This window comes from Lutra lutra, chromosome 4, assembly GCF_902655055.1.
Source record: "Lutra lutra chromosome 4, mLutLut1.2, whole genome shotgun sequence".
NCBI classification, from domain to species: domain Eukaryota; kingdom Metazoa; phylum Chordata; class Mammalia; order Carnivora; family Mustelidae; genus Lutra; species Lutra lutra.
Window position 1 is genome coordinate 10,044,364 of NC_062281.1, and position 6,000 is coordinate 10,050,363.

Sequence of the window (6,000 nt, forward strand, 5' to 3'; positions counted from 1 at the left end):
ACCAGGTGGTGGGTATTAGAGAGGACACGGATTGCATGGAGCATTGGGTGTGGTACAAAAACAATGAATACTGTTATGCTGAAAATAAATTTAAAAAATGATTAAAAAAAAAAACTCTGCTCTCACTTCCTCTCAGCTCACATTTGATTTCTAACCTGTGCAAAGCCAAGGACCCTCTTGGTTGGTCCTACAGGATCCCCTCTGGTCCTGGGCCATGGCCTGCCTATATCATGACCACCCAGCTGTAGATCAGGAGTTCTAATGATCCCTCCTTGGCAACTCAATTCAGATGCCAGTTGCAAGTCCACATTATTCCCTGTACTTCTGATCAACTGGCTATACATCAGAAGTTCCCATGACCCCTTCCTTTGGTTTAATTGGTTAGAGTGGCTCACAGAACACAGAGAAACATTTTACTTACAGCTCACTGGTTTCCTATAAAAGGATGTAACTCAGGAACAGCCAGATGGAAGAAATGCATAAGGCAAAGTGTGGAGAAAGAATTCAGAGCTCCATGCCCTCTCTAGGCATACTACTTCCCCCAAGTCCCCCTGTGTTCACCAACCCAGAAACTCCCCAAACCCAGCCCTTTGGGTTTCTATGGAAGCTTCGTTACACAGGTATGGCTGATTAACTCACTGGCCACCTGCAATTAAACTTAATCTCCAACCTCTCTGCCCTCCACAGAGGTGCGGGGTGGGAGACTGAAAGTTCCAACCCTCTAATCATGTGGTTGGTTCTCCTGGTAACCAACCCCCACCCTTAGGTTATTTGGGGCTTTCCAAAAGTCACCTTACTGACATAACAAAATACATTTTTATCTCTTTCATCACAAGAAACTCCAAAGATTTTAGGAACTGTGAGCCAGGGACATAGACAAGCACCAAAGAGAATATATTGGTCATCTGAAATGACCAAATATTTATATTTTTTATAAATCACAATATCACACTGGAGAAATTAATTCCATGTATTTTTGGTTAATGCATGACTCAAATTACCACGCTACATCTAAAATGTGCACTAAGCGAATACAGCAGTGCTGGGAGCATCAGAGAGAGCAAATATATCCTGCCATGGAGGTATCTAATGTAAGATTGAGAAATTCTCAGGGCTCAAAAAGTTGAGCTATAAAATCAGAGCACCAGATTTGCTCAATTCTAAGGTGTATGTTTTTTTGCTTTTGAATGTTTCTGGAATAAGAATCCACCTGATGTTTGATGTTTGCTGCAAGGGCCCAGCCTTGGAAGGACAGGTCTAAGTTTCTGCCTTAATCAAATAGATCCCAGACAATTGTTCCAGCATTATACTCATTAATAGGACCCCATGTGGTCAAATTTTAATGTGAATTTGCATTCCTGATTGTTGCTTAGATGAGCTCAAAGGACTAGACTAGAATGCAACATTAAAGCAAAACCTATCATGTGTGCAGGTAATAAAACTAAAAACAGTAGAAATGGCCAATCTCCTCAAGTAGATCATACATCTATTTAGAATATTGATAATAACAACAATAATGAGACTTTTCAAAGGAGAACTAGTGTGACAATATCATGCAGCAAACTATCATTCATCATCCACAGTTCCATTTGTAAATGCTTCCAATTGGTTCTGAGAGACACTTTTTTACTTTCCGTGAGAGAAAATGCAACTAAGCAAAAAAATGCAACTAAGCAAAAAAATATCACACACACACATGATGCTATTGATGAGGGATCCTTGAGCTCAATGGTCAAGACCATAAGAGACTCTTAATCTCAGGAAACTAACTGAGGGTCGCTAGAAGAGAGGAGAGTGGGAGGGATGGGGTGGCTGGTGAGGGACACTGGGGAGGGTATGTGCTATGGTGAGTGCTGTGAATTGTACAAGACTAATGATTCACAGACCTATACCCCTGAAACAAACATCATATTATATGTTAATAAAGAAAATAAAATTTAAAAAAGATAAAGTATTATTGAGACATTTTATGGTGCAAAAAAGTTTGTTTATTTATTTATTTATTTATTTATTTTTTATTACAGCGTGAGGACAGGACCCATGGGCAGAAAGAGCTGCACAGGGATTATGAGGAGTGACTGATTATGTAGGGTTTTTTATCCTATGGAGGGGAAGGTGATGTTAGGGCTCCAGGAAATTGAGACTGTAGGTTCCTGGAGGCCTGGCTATTATCAAGATTGTGTTTTTCTTGTAAATCATTAAGACAGTGACAAACTGATGGAGTTTCATGTCCTCCATGACTGTAATCTTTATCAGCTGACCATTTGTTTTTTCCTTACTTTGTTCCTGTGCAGTCATGAGTGCCTGAGAAATACCACACATATCCCACTCCCACCTTAGGGAGGGTTGTGTGGAGTGTCACTTTGCCTTTTGCCCTCGGCTTGCCTTTTGTTGTCTCATCACTATGAACTTAATCAGATAGTAAATATAGCTAAAACTCTCATATACTTTGGCTAGCCTCAAAACACTACTATCAAAGCAAAAGTTGCAATAGAGGCCAAGATCAGGTTCATGAAAATCAGCATGTCTTCATGATTATCCACATAGCTGTTGAGAGACAAATGTGACTCAGAAGAACCTTTGGACGCTAAACATGAAGAAGGCTTAAAGTCAAACTTAGATTGTGAAATTAATGAGAAAGTACAGTATAATTTTATAGATAAATATATGCTCTATTCATTGATTTTTAAAATACAAGTACATTCATTGAGTTTCTTGTTTCTTCCCACAACACTATGATTAAATCAATAGCTTACCTTGCACTTGATGACATTTTACAAGTAGGAAATGCAATGCATGAAATTATGTATGTAAGGTGTATTAAAGACAAAAGTTTTATGGGGTTGGGGTACCTTGCTGGCTTAATAGTTAGAGCATGTAACACTTGATCTTGGGGTCTTCAGTTCAAGCCCCACATCGGGTATAGAGCCTACTTAAAAAAAAAGTTTTATTGGGCCAAATATAGGAAAAACAAATTTACCTATTACCTAATCAATGGAAATGTAGATCTTAGAACTACTGCTCAAATACCTGCTCAGTACAAGACAATTTGTTGGATTAAAAAAATGTATAACTGAGCATATCTGATTTGGAAGTATCAGAAATCATGTTAATCTAGTTTTAATACATACACACAAAGAGGAAATTTATTATGAGGCTATAAGGGCAGGATGCAGCAAGCTCAAAATGACTTGCAATTAAAAGGAAATTCATCAGGATCATTGGAAGTAATGGCTCTTCCTCATGGCTCTCTTGCCCATCCCTCTGCAGATTGATTATTTTGCTATGCAGTTCACACAACTACAGATGGTCATTCCATAGCTCTTGAATTTTATTATTTGTTGTATTCAAAAATACCAGCAACCTGCCTTGAACGCTTCTGTGTTCATTCTAGTTCTGAATTCCCAGGACAATAGGGTTGGTGCTGATTTGAGTACGGGATGCCTCTTGTTTCAATCAACTGTAACTGCTACACAGATGGCACATCGGTTTTGTTGGCGGTGGTAATGCTACACAATGCACCATACCAACCCTCTGAGGCTTAAAACAGCAGCTGTGTGGGGCGCCTGGCTGGCTCATTAGGTTAAGCCACTGCTTTCAGCTCAGGTCGTGATCTCAGGGTCCTGGGATCGAGCCCCGCATCAGGCTCTCTGCTCTGCAAGGAGTCTGCTTTCCTCTCTCTCTCTCTCTCTCTCTGCCTACTTGTGATCTCTCTCTGTCAAATAAATAAATAAAATCTTAAAAAACAAAACAGCAGCCGTGCATATTTCTCATGAGTTTTTGTGTCAAATGGATGGTTCTACTGATCTGGGGTCAAGCTTGACTGAACATGGCTAGATGCACCTATGCAGACATGGTCTGCTGGTGGGTTACTGGTGAACTGGCTAATTTAGGTTGGCCTTGTCTGAGACGGTTTGGATCTGATCCACACTGTCTCTCATCCTCCAAACAGACTAGCTTAGGCTTATTCATGTGACAGTGACAGGGTTCTATGACAGAAAGCACTAAGGTTTACTTTCTCAAGCCTTGGCATGAGCCCAGTTTTCTACCACCCAATTGGCCAAAACAACTCACGATGGAGCCCAGTTTTAGAGTGACACAAGCTACAATGTTGCAGGGAAAGGTGGTGGATACAGGGAGGCCATTAACTGGGACTCTCAATGCAATTAATTTACCACATATGGACAGACAGTACACACCTCACTGCTGAAACCACACTCATGGGTGAAAGACACAGCTGAGATGATTACTGCAAGTTAGGCCACTAATACTCAACACAGACTTTTCTAACACCACGTCACTGAAGTCTTATATTCACCCATGAGATAGGAAACTGAGGCATGGAGGCGTCAGGGTCAGGATTCTACACCGTTAACTTACAAGAGAATTTTAGCCAGGATGGGAAATGATTGGCAATGTTGCTTAGGAAGAGGGGAATCAAAGAGGCCTGTTCAGCAGATTCCTATAAAATGGTCTCAGGGAAAGGGGACCCAGATTCAAAGATTCAAATACTCTTTGTGTTTCCTTTTGTAAAGATGGGGCATTGCTCCTACCTGTCCATTCCCTCCCTTTCCCCAACCATTAGGGACATTTTCCAAATAAGTCACTATATTGTTAAACAACTGAAGCACATACCTAATTCTCTTGGCTCGAGGCTTAAGGTTCACTGAGCACTCTAGGTTTGGTTTCTTACCTATATTTGCTACAAACAAAATGCACTGATAAGGTCAGTGCAAACTCTTGGCCTTCCTGACAGTTGTATTTCCTATCACATGGACATTTGATTTATATACTTCAATCTCTCATGTGAGTAGATTGTCCAGAGCACACCAAGTCAGGCCACATCACTGCTTTTTTTTGGATTAATTAGAAGCCGGTATTACATGATCTCATCCCCCTGGCCACCACTAACTAGACAAGACTTTAACTTATTCATTCTTGCATGCATTCATTCATTTTAAAAAATGTATTCAGTACTTACTACATGCCAGGCCTCCCATAGGTGCCAGGAGAGACACAACCATCACTAATTCATGGTGATTGCAGGGCAGTGGGGTCAACAGTAAATAAGTACATGAACAAATATCTAATTATGGATTGTGTTAAGTGTTGTAAAGCAAAGAGTGTCCTGTGATAAAAAGAAACAGGAGTGGGGAAAAGAAGATCTCTTATTGGATAGTGGGGCTGGGGAAGACCTCTACATTGGCTTACCAAAGTCCAGGCGGTGGGTGTGTGTGGCTCATCACAGATAAAGGCTATAAAAGGAGGCATTCTTTGTAGAGGACTTGACAACAATTAAAAAAAAATTTAAAAGTGTGTTTGCTAAAAAAAAAAAAAAAAGAGAGAGAGAGAGAGAGAGAGAGAGAGAGAGAGGCACCTGGGTGACTTGATCAGTTAAGCTTCCAACTCTTAATTTTGGCTCAGGTCATGATTTTAGGGTCATGAAATCCAGCCCCTCATTAGGCTCTGCACGGGGTGGAGCCTACTTAAGCTTTTCTCTCTCTCCTTCTCCCGCTGTCCCTCCCCCCACTCGAGTGCATGCAAACGAGCTCTCTGTCTCTCTCAGAAAAAAGTGTTTGCTTTTCTTATTATCATGTGCCAGCTATTATAAACAGTGTCAGTGATAAAATATTCTCTGAAAAAGATTTTTGGTGGTCTAAGTTCTAATCAATTTCTGTGGTTACTGGGAGTTCTAATAATTTATATGCAACTTGTGGCTACTGTGAGTTCTAATAATTTATATGTAATGAGCACATTTTTATTGCTTACCTTTAAGAAACATAATATTCCATATGGAATACTTTTAAGAACTACCAGTTACAGAAATGGATGTGTCCACACACATACGGAGACAGTTATACATGGTCATTCTGAGAGTGCATTCAGAGTGATTCTGAATTACTTGAGCTAGCTTCTAGTTCAATTCCCCCCTCGAAATCCTGTGGTACAACACATCTCCCTAATCAAATAGTGAAACTGAAATGAATGATAGCACCATGA